At 36.2% G+C, this 14,192-nt stretch overlaps 1 non-coding gene across 1 annotated transcript; it reads left to right on the top strand.

Annotated features, from left to right (window-relative positions):
• Window positions 1-2,501: 2,501 nt before the first annotated feature.
• LOC127088835 (small nucleolar RNA R71) lies at window positions 2,502-2,608 on the top strand. Its single transcript, XR_007790649.1, has one exon. It is a non-coding gene; the product is annotated as a small nucleolar RNA R71 (small nucleolar RNA).
• Window positions 2,609-14,192: the final 11,584 nt, after the last annotated feature.

Genomic DNA, 14,192 nt, shown 5'->3' with positions numbered 1-14,192 from the left:
CAACATTGGAAAGTAGCTGGCGCATTACAGAGTCCAAACGACATTCGTCTGTAAGCAAACGTTCAGTAAGGACATGTGAAGGTTGTTTTCTCTTGATCCTCGGGGTGTATGGGTATTTGGAAAAATCCAGAATATCCATCCAGATAACAAAAGTAAGAGTGTCTGGCAAGACGCTCAAGTATTTGATCTATGAATGGAAGGGGGAAATGGTCTTTCCTAGTTGCCTTATTTAGTTTCCTATAATCTATGCACATACGCCATCCACCTTCTATACGTTTAGCTACATGCTCGCCCTTCTCGTTCTGCACGACTGTGATGCCTCCCTTTTTGGGTACCACATGTACAAGACTTACCCATTTGCTATCAGAGATTTGATAGATTATACCAGCCGCTAGTAGTTTAAGGACTTCCTTCTTTACCACCTCACTCATTACAGGGTTGATTCTTCTTTGATGTTCTCTGGAATGTTTTGAATCCTCCTCTAGCGAGATCCTATGCATACACACGGATGGGCTTATACCTTTTAAATCAGATATTTTATATCCTAAGGCAGAGCGGTATCCTCATAAAACATTCAAGAGTTGGTTTGTGTCATTTTGGTTTAAGGTGACACTAACTATTACTGGGCGGTTCATTTCTTTATCCAAAAACTCATATCTTAGGTTCTTGGGTAATTCCTTAAGTTCTTGAGCTGGTTTTTGAGAATTTGGTGAAAGGTCTGGAGTAAGATCCAAGCATTCGTTAGTGTGAGGTTCTGTTTCCTCTAGCTCGTCATCCTTTTCATTCGGGTTTGAAAATGGTTCGATCACAGGCTCTTATTGATTAAATTCCCTTATGCATTCATCTATGATATCGATTGCGTAACATGCGTCTCCTATGATTGGTGCCATCAGGAACTTTGAAAGAGTAAACTCTATCTTTTCATCCCCTACTTCGAAATTTAATTTTCCTCTTTTAACATCTATTATAGCTCCGACTGTTGATAAAAATGGTCTACCTAAAAGGATAGGGATATCGTTGTCTTCCTTGATATCCATGACCACAAAGTCTGTGGGGATATAAAGTTAACCGATCCTAACTGGGATGTCTTCTAAAATGCCTACAGGGTACTTAACAGACCTATCAGCTAATTGGAGGGACATCTTAGTTGGTTGTAATTCTCCTAAGTTTAACCTTTTACACACAGCTAAGGGCATTAAACTCACACTAGCGCCTAAGTCTAGGAAAGCTTTGTCGATCACATGACTCCCTAGAATTCAAGGTATAGAAAAACTTCCAGGGTATTTCTCCTTCTTAGCAAGTTTATTCTCAAAAATAAAGTTGCATTCCAAGGGTTTGGGATCGTCAAGCCTACGCTTGTTGGTTAAGATGTCTTTGAGAAAATTGGCGTAAGATGGAATTTGGGTGATGGCTTCGATAAAAGGAATCTCTACATGAAGCTTCTCTATTACTTTTATAAAATTTTGGTATTGGTTATTGATTTTGGTTTGTTTAAGTCTTTGCGGATATGGGATTGGTGGTTTGTACGGGGGTGGTGGTTTGTAAGCTTTATCCTTGGCTTCTCCTTCTTGGTCGGCTTGTTTTTTAGGTTCCACTGGTTCCTCTTCTTGGTTGGTAGGTATATTTTCTTTAGAAGTTTTAGCTCGCTCTTTGTTGGGTTATAAGGCCCTTGTAAGCGGTCCCACTTCGTAATGAGATAACGTTAGCTTGCCCTCGAGGGTTGAGTTGAGGTTGTCCATGGAATTGTCCTCCAGGTGTAGTTTGTGGGGCTGGGTTTTGTTCTACCTGTGAGATCTGGGTTTCAAGCATCTTGTTGTGAGTGATTATCTGATCAACCTTGGTCCCTAATTGTGTTATCAGTTCGTTTACGTGAATGTTCTAGTTTAGGAATTCCTTATTTTGCTGAGTCTGGCCTGATATAAAGCTCCCCATGATCTTCTCAAGGTTAGGCTTCTGAGGCACAACTTCCATAGGTTGATTTAGTTTTTGGGCTTGATAACCTTGTGGTCTCTGAGGTGCATAATTTTGGATAGGGTTCTGGTTTTTATAGGAAAAATTGGGTGATTCTTCCATCCAGGTTTGTAAGTGTTTGAAAATGGGTTACCTTGGGCGTAATTCACTTGGTCGGTGTTCAGGTCGTTCAAAAGGTTACACTCTACCGATTCGTGTCCTTTAGATCCACAGAGTTCACACTCTGTGTGGACTACCACTGCAGTGTTAGTGTTTGTAGACATATGTTCGACCTTAAGGGCTAAAGCGTCCATTTTCGCCTGCATCATGTCCATAGAGCTTATCTCATGTATTCCACTTTGGGTCTCCTTTTTCTCTATTGATGCTCGTTCAGTTCCCCATTGGTAATGGTTTTGGGCCATATCCTCAATTAGGTCACAAGCTCAGGGTAAGGTTTGTTCATCAGCGCGCCACCTGCGGCAGCGTCGATGCTCATATTTGTGTTATAATGGAGTCCATTATAGAAGGTATGAACGATCAGCCATTGTTCTAGGCCATGGTGTGGGCAGACTCTTAACAACTCTTTATATCTCTCCCAGGCTTCAAAAAGTGATTCTCCTTGGTTTTGAGTAAATCTAGTTATTTGGTTTCGAATAACAACAGTCTTACTGGGGGGGAAATATCTAGCAAGGAATACTCTTCTAAGGTCTTCCCAAGTAGTTATTGAATTAGCTGGAAGTGAATCCAACCATGAACGTGCTTTATCCCTTAGGGAGAAAGGAAATAATCTCAAACGGATTGCATCATGTGAAGCACCGTTGGATTTAAAGGTGCCGCCTAGTTGGATAAAGACTTTTAAATGTTGATTTGGGTTCTCAGTAGAGAGACCCGCGAATTAGTTCTGTTGCACTAATTGGAGTAAAGATGGTTTTAGTTCGAAATTGTTGGCAGGAATGAGGGGGTTTATTATACTAGAACTAGGTTCCTCGTCAGAGGGTTGGGCAAATTCCTTAAGAGGTCTCCGGTCGCGATTCTCGGCCATAGCTTTCTTAATTCGGATGAGTAAGAGGCGTGTACGAGTGTAACGTTCGGGTTCCGCTAAAGGATCTACTAAATTTCCGGTACTATGAGTTCTTCGCATTTACTGGCTAATAATTCCTTAGTCTAGATGGTGTAACAACAGGGTGCGAAATTTGACGAATTTGGTCCCCGGCAACGGCGCCAAAAACTTGATCGCTATATTCGCAAGTGCACGAATCGCGTCAGAGTAATATAAAAGAATATCGATCCCACAGAGACCAAATCGTCAATCTATCGATTACTATCGTTACGATGTTTATCTAAGGCGGTATAAAAGAGATATTGATGTTGCAAAATAACAGTAAATAAAGAAAATAAATACAATGCAGATAAAAACAGGTATGAATGTATTTCACGTCAGTTAAGTGATGTTTCGATTGTGTAAATAGAACTACTTATGAGGTAATATTTTCTACTCTTGAAAAGAATCCATTTAACGGGAACTGTCGCTTTCGCGTATTCAGAACCGAGTTTACCCTTAAATTAAGGCCTTTTATTGTCACTTATAAAAGGTGCGCAGAACGCTAAAGTAGTAAACTTATTTTTAAGAAATAAGTCTCGTAAACTTAGTTGAAAAGTGATTTTGATTTGGAAAGTTCACCCAAGGAGTTTCCTGATTTTAAATCTATCAACGCGTCCGAAAACAGTTTCAAAAATTGTTTTTCCTTAAAGTGATAAAAATTCCTATTTAACTAAGCTAGGGTGCTTTCACACTCCTTGAGTAGTTAAAACTAACCAAGTTTGTTTCAGAAAAGTCAAAACATCCTTTAAAGCATTTCTACAGATTCAATATGTGAAACATCTCTTTAACCGCGATCCTTACATTCTAACCTTTGAAAGATTTAGCCAGACATGGTAATACAAACAAACACAACAAAATTGATCATGATGAAAAGTTGTTTTAGAATGTAAGGAGTAAAGGACGAGTAAAGCGAGAAATAAAGATAATGGCAAGAAACTTAAATAAAGTAAAGACAATGACAAAAATTTAATAAAGTAAAGCGTGGCAGGAAATTAAATAAAGTAAAGACAATGACAGGAATTAAATAAAGTAAAGCGCGACGAGAAATTAAATAAAGTAAAGACAATGACAGGAATTAAATAAAGTAAAGCGTGGCGAGAAATTAAATAAAGTAAAGCATGACAAGTAAAATAAACAAAAGCGATTAAATAAGAACCTGCTCCAAATGGAGGCTTTAAATCTTGTACAAGGAAAATAAACCTTCGACTCTGAAGATAAAGACAACACCAAAATCGAAGTGCTCCAACTCAATCTCACTAAGGTGCGATGACCCCTCGATGTGATGGATTACCGCTTTTACAGATGATAACTATAGTCTTAGTGTTGTAAACTAAGTTGGATGATTTGGAAATGAACTAGAACGACCTATTTATAGATGATTTCAGAATCTTGCAAAGACCATGGTGCCCTTCAACTTCTCCTTAGTGGGAACGTGAAATACAAAGCTGGCGCCCGCCACCCCTTCATGGCGCCTGCCTTGTGTGGAAATGGGGAAGTTCATGGGAACGTGGCGGTTACCTCCTGGTTGAGGGATGATGAGTCATGGCCTCTCCTATAGCGGCTGCCATGCATAACGCCATGTGTACAATATTTGCCGAAAAACCCTAATTTTTGGTCTTTTTGCTTCGTTTCTTCTAAAAGGGTCCCGAAATAGCTAAATATCTAAAAACAACATAAAAGAGAGCATAACACAAGCAAAACTATAATAAAGACCTAATAAACATGTGAAATTCGAGTTAAAAACACGGTGTGATTCAGTGTGATCAGAGCTTGACAAGATTTACAAATCCCGCTCCTACGTATCTCCGGGTGCAATAGAGAACTCAATGCTTACATAGTTCTAGATAGAAAAATGTTTGTTTGTTGGTTGATTTAGCTAAATCTATCTTGTATTAACCGACGAGAAACATTGATTTACCCAAAACAGATGAGGAGCATACGTATACCACACATCGAATGGATTTACAAATCAACATTCGGAAAAACGTCACTTATCTCAACTCAACAATTATGGACGAAGCATTGCTTTACATCATCTTAAGAAAAGATGTCTTTCGTTTATGAAAAGGTTTTTCTGATCAATCGCACGACGGAGAGAAAAAAGAGTTTGATTGGTTGGATGTATTTTTGGCCTTGAAAGACGAGTATTTATGACTTGCAAGCTCTTACAACTTGGGTCTAGTACTCGGGACTACGTCCGGACCATTCACCCAGGTAATCTTTTTCTTTCAATTTTATTGAGAAAAGAAGTTTGAATATATTTACAAGTGTTTTGAAGGGAAGACGAACACTTATGACTTGCAAGGTCTTACAACTTGGGCCTAGCATTCGGGACTACAACTGGATCTTTCACCGGATAATCTTTTTCTTTCAATTTTAATTAAGAAAATGGTTCGAAATTAATTAAATTGAGAATGGTTTGAAGTGATTTGAGGGTAATTGAAATGAAGACAAGTAAATGCAAGCACGCAAAAAGAAAAGAGCTCATTGGAAGAAGGCCTGAGAGTAAGTCACAGAACCGGAAACCAACTGAAATCGAAAGCAACTGAATTTAGCTCTAAACTAAATTAAAGTAGACTCATGTATGAATCATTCGAAAGTTAAATTGGATTTTAACTTTGAAGTCGCAATGCAATGAAAGATAACAACAACCAAAATACTATTATAGCAGTGTTACAATTTTTTTACATCAACTTGAAGTAATTGAAAAATAAAAAGCTAAACACAAAACACTCAATATCCACAATGAATTTGTATTAGTACAAAAATGAAATACAATTAAAAATAAAATGAAATGTAAAAATAATATATATATAAAATTTAATATAGAGAATTTAGAGATAATAAGTATATATATGTATGGAGTCTGTAATTGTTATTGTACGGAGGAATTTGTCAAATGAAAAAATGAAGGAAGGGTTGTGACATGATAGAGAGAGGAAAGAGCAAAAAATGGGTGGTATGTAAGTTTGTGAATGAGTTAAAGATGATCTTTATGTGTTTTCTTTTATTGTGAGAGAACCCTTTTTGAGAGGAAGAGCATTGATTGGTGGGTGGAAAAAAACAAGGAAAGCGGTCTCACCCTCAAACTTGAGCGCCTGTTGTTGGTGTTTTTGTGGCCTAGATTTCTATGCATTGACCTACTAGTATGTATATATAGTGTGATATATAGGGTTTTATCTTTTAAATAATTCCAACTATACCCTTGACCTATTATTTATTAACTAAAAATCAAAACTAAACAAGTACTAGATTAATTTTAAAAAACAAAAGTTTTTTCATGATTTAAAAGTGATTTAAATAAATTAGAATGGAGAAAATAAAAATAATTTCAAATAAATAAAATAAAATAAAAATGAAAATATTTTAAATTCTATTTATATTTTATGAATATTTTGATTAAAAATTAAAAATAAAATGACTTAAAACGAATAAAAGTCGGACACAAAAATGCTTGAAAAATTAAAATAAATGCACTAGAATGATCAGCGCGAAATAAACCTCTCGGAAACATACAACTTTTGTCAAATTTTGAAATGGAAAACGCTCGATTAAAATACTCAGATGGATCAAAATGTGACCAAAAAGTGGCTGAAAAAATAAATCGAGCATACTAGGTTAAACTACGTGAAACATAGATTAATAAAACTGATGTTTGCCAGCTTGATTTTGAAATTTTTCCACCCATTGTTTTGACACACGTTTGGCAATTGATTCAACTAGTATGCTTGTAGATCCGAAAATTTATACTGACTAATATTTTAGGAACTATGCGTTGTGGAATGAATGTCATGCTATGCAGAGATACAACAACTATGATGAATGTATTGAATCGCATATTTAGGGTCAAAGTCGGGGTGTTGCAAATGGCAACCTCAAGCAAAACCTCCAAGGACATTACTAAAGCCGCCAAGATGTCTTTCAAATAAAAAAACCCAAGAAGATTTCAAAACTACCTCCTATCGCTACATTACCTGGTCTAGTAATGTGGGGCAACCAACAGTATATCCCAGAACCAAAAACTGAAGAACAACGCATGATTTACGCCTCTCAGGTACTTATTCCCATTTCTGTGTCTAGTAAAAACCATGTGTTATTTGAACCTCTTCCTGATTTAGACACCGATTTTAGTAAGCTTAAGGAATACTTCCCTATTTATCACAAATGTAAGCCCATAGGGCAAGCAAGAAACTTAGGGTTGAACCACCCACTACTGAAGAATCCAAAACAAACGAAACCATAGATTTAAGATTTATGAAAAACAGCTTTAGGGTTTTTCGTGCCACTCCCTCATTTAAAGACCCAACCGATTTCATAGAATGGCTAAACAAAATAGAGAAATTTAAAGCCCAAACTTGGAAAGATATGGGGATTTATGACCTGATAATGTTGTCGAAAGTAGGCTTAGAGTATAGCTCATCTCTGTTAGTCTCTTCGATGTACTTTTGGGATAGCACACATTACACCTTCCATATTCCATGTGGTATGATCACCCCAACTCTCTTCGACCTAGCCGCTATCACAGGGATAAAACCTACTAGAAACACATACGACCCTGATATTGATTATGAGGACACTATAGCCTTTTCCACCTCTAGGGCAGCATATTCGACCCACATCGCACACTACCATGACAAGGATACCGACACTGTGTCTGATGTGAAACACATTTCCTTCTTAACTTTGTGGTTATCCCATTCCTTCTTCTGCTCGAAATCCCTACAGGTCGCCAAGAAGTACCTTACTCTGGCGAACCAACTGCATGTTGGACGTGACATTTGTTTAAGCGAAATGATCCTAGCAAGTCTTTATGAATCACTGAGTGATGGAGTCACTCAACTAAATAACTTGGGAGGAAAAGGAAACCTCCTTCTCTCTGGTCCCTTCTGGCTACTACAACTCTGGCTCAATGCCACTTTTGAGGCAAGTCTTCCCAACAAAGGCCTCATTGATGAAGAAGTTGAAGAAGTAAAGAATAGAGGGGTCGTAAGAATTTTATTGGCCTAGCTAACCCCCAACGACGAAGTGCAAGATTTTTGACCAACCTTCATGCACTATGTCATGTTGTTCGCCAAGCGCCATGTATTCACGTCGAGCATGGATCTCTTCGCAGCCAGGAAGTATGGTCCAAAATAGTTCACAAGGCCCTTTCCATTTCCTTCCAAAAAAAAAAGAGACATAATCTCTTCTAAATTGGGAGGCATTTTTGACTCCCAAAATCTTAACCCCTCGATTAAACCCTTCAAAGATCCAGGTCACTTTGATTGCCTATCATCCCAATCTTGTGGCTTGACAGTTTGGGTTAATTCAGGCTCTCCCAAAGTGCCTGTATGACAAAAAAAGGCAGCCTTCTCCTCTACAATTCAATTCATATGGAAGCCACCACTCTCAAACAAATGGCTAGATATACTGGCAGGACACAAGTTACCCCTGTCAACTTCAAGCCTAGCTTTCTCTGTACTCGAGGATTTGGGAGATGATGGAACGAATATTATACTGAAGAATTTTATGAAATTCCCTCTTTTATCTAACACATTGATAAAGCTTTCCTTTATGTGCAGAAAATAACCAAGAAAGGTACTCACACGCTCATCAAAGAAATTCAAGGGTTCCAAAATTACTTTGAGACTGCCTATAGGCCTGATGATCTTAGTCGAACCATCCGCGAAGCAGCTGTCACACTAAAGGAAATATTTTTAAAGAAAATGGGGCATTTGAAAATCCCCTTGTATATTACTTTTGAGAAACGCTAATTGGTCTGATGCATCAGTGTAATGTGAATTTTTTTGGTTATAAATAGATGTGTTATGTGATTCATTTTTCCACATCTCATTTCGTCATATTACAAACATGTTTGGTGTTCGTCGCCTCTATGGAAAAGTCATTTATTCGAGAGACAATCCTTTGATGTCGATGCTCTTCTGGAATATCTGTGGTTTCGATCAATTGAAGAGGGAGTTGGTTCATTGGTTAGATGGAAAAATACCAGAAGGGGACACAATTAGAAGTATTCAGAGACTCAATAGTATATTTGGTTGGGTGCGAGTCAAAACTGATAAGGGTGCTAGGCAAATGATGTTTGGACGAGATGACATCAATTTGATTGTTGTAATCAGTTAGAAATATTCTATTTTAAGTTTGCTTATGTTATAGTGATGTTTGTTGTTAACCTTGTTGTAACAAAAAGATAATGATATATAAAAATCAAAGGTTACAAAAATTGAAAGGAGATAGTAAATTATTGTAAGACCCTAATTTTGACCTTAAGATCCCTCATGGCATCATGTTATTGCAATAGTGCATTGCCTCAAGGATCATAGCATGTTTGACTCCTTAACCCTAGGGTTGGGACTTACGTGAGTGTTTTGAGATCATCAAGCATGCTTATATTGTATATTATTGATTTTATTACTTGTTTACTAACCAAAAGCACAAAAATATGTCACTAACCCTTTTTGTTTTGAAGCTCAAGTGATCATGTGCTCCAATCCTCCTAAGCCCAATGCAATGGCTAAGCGAAGATGAGAAAAAGCATGGCAATGGTCCACAAATCTCCTAGTCACCATATATGTCTCCCAAGTATCTCAATTTTCCAATTTTCCAATTTGATCAAGATAACCCAAAAGGCTTGAGGATTGTTTCCCAAGGAAACCCTAATTCAATTGTGCCTTGCTCATGAAGCAACCTCAACCTATGATCAAATTTAATCAAGGGAATTTATTTAATTAATTATTTTATGCATATGTGAGCCTATTTGAGGATCCTCAATCATTCATTCATCAAGATTGGAAGTTTGGCCTTGAAAAGTTGACCAGTCAAGTCATCTGACTAAGTTGAGCATCATTGAAATATAACTTGTGATGTGTTTGTAAAATGAAGATGACCCCAAGAGAAAAAATGTTCTTAAGAACCATATGAACAACTTTCATGTTCATCAAAAATCCATTTGAAACTTGGAAGATCATCATTCATTTCAAAACATTATAGGTCATTTTGATAGAAACCCTAATTTTGGTTCAACTTACCAAGGACATAACTTCCTTAATTTTTATGATTTTGAGGTGACACCAAATGCATTGGAAATAATAATATGTCTACTTCAAATGTTATGTTGGACAAAATTTCATAATCCTAAAATAAATACATATGATAATACAAAACATTATAGGTCTCATTGGACCTAAGTCATTGAATTTGAAAAAGTACCTAACTTCAAATGCCCATAACCTTGTCATACAAAAATCCAAATTATTCAAAATTTGAGTTTATATTGATCATCTTGAAAATATATACAACTTTGATGTTGAAGGTTTTTCCATTTGAAGCTTGCATCATGGAAATAGAGGGGCTTGAATAGGCTTGCTTTTGGTGAAAATTTTCAAAGGTGACTTAAACATGTTTTGTACCTAAACTTTCAAAGCTAGTTTTCATTAATTTCCAAATTCCAAATGAATTTTTGCCAAACATGACTTTTGTTCCTTATTTAAAGGGCTTTCCAACCATTACTCACATTACTTTATTGGACTTACCATTCATGAGTTTCAAAGAGCTCTTCTTTTATGTTCATTTTTGACATTTCACGATGAAACTTAATGTGCAAGCTAGTTCCACTTTATGTACATGTCCAATTCCATTCCAAATGAACTCAACTTGGTTTTGCACCCATCATTGGGTCTCACATGCGCATGTACAGGCCCATGCATCAAATTTCAAATTGCCATGCACACGAGGGAATCATGATACACAGCCATCCTCAGCTATAAATAACTGCTCATTCTCATTCATTTGGTAACCTTTGGAGACCTGAAACGCTGCAGCACTGAAATCCTAACCAATACCAAAGGAATTTTCCAGATTTTTTGCTCACTTTCAAGCTTGAAATTCAGAATCATTAGTTGATTTTCAAAGCTCAATTCCTTCGCCTCTCATCTCCACTGCATCCCTAGAGCAAAGAGGAATCCGGATCTTGAAGTTTTCGTGGCTTAAAGAGCTTCAATTCAGAGGTAGAACTTGAAACTTTTTAGATCTAGATCTTGCAATTCAATGTAGTATTCTCTTGTTTGTGTGGTTTTCTAAAGTCCTCACACTTGAGGCAAGCCAATGGTGGTTTCAATTTTCCATTTCGTGCACTTTTAGTTTGAACACCATGATCTTCCACTTCACATTTCTCTCAACATAGGAAGAGTGAGGAAGATCCATGGATATAGTGTTAATCTCCATCACAAGAGCTTCATTTCCATGGCCTTGTTTTTAATTTTCATGAAGTTTTTATTTCCTACAATTGGTGGCCGGATTCTGGTAGCTCACCGGAGAAGATGGTGGTTTCCACCACCATCACCACGTGTGCATCTTCCTAACCATTGGATTGCTTTGACATATTATAATCTCATACGTTCATTGTGTTTACTTCATTTTATGATTTATGTTGCACGTATGACTCAAGTGCACGTTGCCCCCTCACATCTGGACCGCTTCTCCACGCCACGTCATTTAATGAATCTGATCTTGTGGCGCTGGATTTTCCATCATTTCTATTTTTCATTTTATTTTCAGTTAATTCCTTTTATTTTCAAAAATTCATAAAAAATTTATTTGAAGTCATAAAAATATGAGACCAATTCCAAATTTTTTTTTGAAAAATCTAGTTTCATAATTTGATTTTTTTATTATTTTTGTGACTTCATTTAATATTTTTTGTGAATTATTTGGTTTTTAATAGTTTTAATTCATTTTAAAATACTTTCTGATATTTGAAAAATCCAAAAATATTTTTCTAACACCTATGGATCATGATAAGTCAATGAAAAATAGTCTCATCAATTTCTTCTTTGATTTGAGATTTATTTGAGATTTTAGTTCATATTGTGTTATTTTTTAGTATTTTTATTTTTTTTTAAATACTTTCTGATTTCCAAAATTATTGAGAAAATTAGTCAAAGCTTGTTTGACCATGTTAGACCTATGAGAATTTAGTTGGACTTGTTGAAGTTGATTTGAATTGAATTTGAGGATTGACCTTATTTGTTTATTTTTTATTTGTATTTTATTTTAATTCAAAAAAATACCAAAAAAATATTGTTGACTTGTTGACTTGTAATCTTCATTTCTTTTCTGTTTGGCATTGATTGATGATGACTTGGTTCACATTTGATCAATTGAAGTTGATACTTGTATTCTCTTTCCCTCCCTTTCATCTTCATCCCATTATTTTCATTAATGGCCAATGAGTTAATATCTTATGGTTGGTCTTGACAAATGAGAGGTTTAACCTTCTTTGATCCAAACCAAACTCAACTTGATCCATGATCAAGTGAGTTATTTTGTGTCCAAGATAGGTTGCTTCTTGGTTAAGCAAATAACCTAAAGTCCATACAAGGCCCTTCCCCTTTTGTTTTGGCATGGCAAGTTTATGGAGCTTGGCTTACTAGTCATGATCTCTAACTTGTGTTTATTTGCCTATATTTTTTTTGAACGACTTTAGATAGGTGTGACTACTACATTAGTCCACTTACGATTGCTTAACATAGCGCTACATTGTCTTATGACAAACTAACATAACCTCCACTAATTACTAACTTTAATTTGAGCATTTAATTTCTTGCCCTTTACTTTTAATGTCATTTATTTCTTGCTCATTATTCATATTGATTTTCCCTTTGCTCACTTGAGCACATATTATATGTTTATGCCATTTTCTTTTGCTCATTTGAGCTCATTATTGTATATAAATATATTGCTATCTTGTGTTTGCCTTTTGTTTGTTTTGTGTGAACCTAATGCAAAAGGAGAAAGGACTTAGAATTAGGACATACCTATGCTTAAAGGAGTTCAAGAGCAACTAGGTCTCATGCCTTTAGAATGCTAAACTTGTTAAAGAGCAACTAGGCCTCATGCCTTTAGAATTCTAAATTTCAAAGTTGATCTTCAAAGGACTTCTCATCTAAACTTATTCTTTGTCCATTCCCCTTATTGTGTTTGTGAACTTTTTGATGTTTGCTTTTGTGTGATAGGGATCCTACCTTGAGATTATGAAAAGGGGACCATTGTCATGAGTAGCCAAGTTGAGAGAGACAAGCCAAATGGAGATCCTATGAGCTTGAATCCAAATTGTTTGATTGCTTGTTTGTGTGTGCTAAGTCCAAACGAAAGGAGCATCTTGAATCATCTCTATGATTTCAAGAAAAGGGACTCCAAGGGTTTATCTTTTCTCTCTTATCTTTGTATGCTTTAGGGATAGCCCTTCTCTTCTTCTCCCCACTCTAACCCAAGCCAAAAATCTTTTCTTCAAACTTTGACTTTGTTTTAAATTAGAAACCTAGACCTTAAGCCTTTGACTTTTCAAAACCATTTTCATAAATACTCATTGTGAATGAATCTTAATCCAACTTTGACTTTATTTTGTAAATAAACCTAACTTGTAAATATAACTCATTTCAAGTTGTTTTGTGGTTCCAATGGCCACCTTGTTAAAACCTTTTCAAAAACATTAGTCATACGTTTGAGTTATCATAGTGGTTGATGTAAATCTGACCTCATCCTTAGTGATTGGATTATAAGTATTCCATGCTTATTATAGGGTTAACCCCTCACTAGTATGTTGAAGCCTTCCTCACATGGTGGATTGTTGGTTTAGGTTGAGTTTTCTCCCTTTGATAACAAAAGACCTTAAGGCTTTTGATCAAATCAATTCACCAATCTTTGAGATTTTTACTCCGAACTACGAGGTTTTGATCCTCCTTTGTGATGGTACGTAGGTAATGGGTTCATCCATTCAAACAAAAATTTATAAATATAATCTATTCTCTTCTAATCCCCCAAATCTTTTGCACAAATCTTTTCACAAATACCAACCTACAACACATGTTTGCAAAAAGGGTTCCCTTAGAATACTAAGGATGTTTTGGGTGCGTAAAACCTTCCTATTTCATAATCAACCCCCTTACCCAGATCTCTGACATTTTTATTTGAAAAAATTCTTACCTTGGCTTTTGTTTGCTTTTTAGCCTTTCCTTTGGACAAATAAAAGTGCGGTGGCGACTCGAATTGTATGTTGACTTTTGGTTTAGTCAATAAACCTAAAGGTAACGAAAAACCCCGCTACAGAAAAGTGGCGACTCTGCTGGGGATAACATTCTCTCTA

This window comes from Lathyrus oleraceus, chromosome 5 (assembly GCF_024323335.1).
Source record: "Lathyrus oleraceus cultivar Zhongwan6 chromosome 5, CAAS_Psat_ZW6_1.0, whole genome shotgun sequence".
Lineage (NCBI taxonomy): Eukaryota > Viridiplantae > Streptophyta > Magnoliopsida > Fabales > Fabaceae > Lathyrus > Lathyrus oleraceus.
The sequence above is the reverse complement of the archived record's forward strand: the minus strand, read 5'-3'. Positions and strand labels throughout refer to the sequence as shown.